Source organism: Oncorhynchus mykiss, chromosome 21, assembly GCF_057628025.1.
Source record: "Oncorhynchus mykiss isolate SJ-2025 chromosome 21, ASM5762802v1, whole genome shotgun sequence".
NCBI lineage: Eukaryota > Metazoa > Chordata > Actinopteri > Salmoniformes > Salmonidae > Oncorhynchus > Oncorhynchus mykiss.
The window spans coordinates 35,819,792-35,820,278 of record NC_143042.1 but is presented as its reverse complement, the minus strand read 5'-3'; the positions used below and the strand labels follow the sequence as shown (position 1 = coordinate 35,820,278).

The 487-nt window shown below is 47.2% G+C and overlaps 1 non-coding gene across 1 annotated transcript; it reads right to left on the bottom strand.

Annotated features, from left to right (window-relative positions):
* Positions 1–413: 413 nt before the first annotated feature.
* trnan-guu (transfer RNA asparagine (anticodon GUU)) lies at positions 414–487 on the bottom strand. Its single transcript has one exon. It is a non-coding gene; the product is annotated as a tRNA-Asn (tRNA).

Sequence of the window (487 nt, the reverse complement as noted above, 5' to 3'; positions counted from 1 at the left end):
GGAAACACAGCAGGTCAAAAGCAAGCTTACTGTAAGGCCAGGAAGGTCTTCCATATCACTAGAAATAGAAAGACAGCATCCCTGGGTGGGCTCAAATCACCAACTTTTAAATGAACAGTCTAACGCGCCAACAAATTGCACCACAGAGACTTGTGGTTATACTGACCCTCAGCAGGCAAAAAGTCTCATGGAAGCTCACGCCAAGTCAGGAAGGGGGACTTCACAATCTGAAAAATGTCATCCCTGGGTGGTGTCAAAGCACCAACCTTTAGATTGACAGTCAAACACACTAACTGATTGCACGAGAGAGGCTTGTGTTGGCATTGACCCTCAGCACGGCAATTTAACAGGAATCTCATAACAGGTACAGGACGTCACATCGACATCATGGAGCACAACAAACTGAAAACTGTCGTCCCTGGGTGGGCTCGAACCACCAACCTTTAGATTAACAGTCTAACGCGCTAACCAATTGCGCCACAGAGAC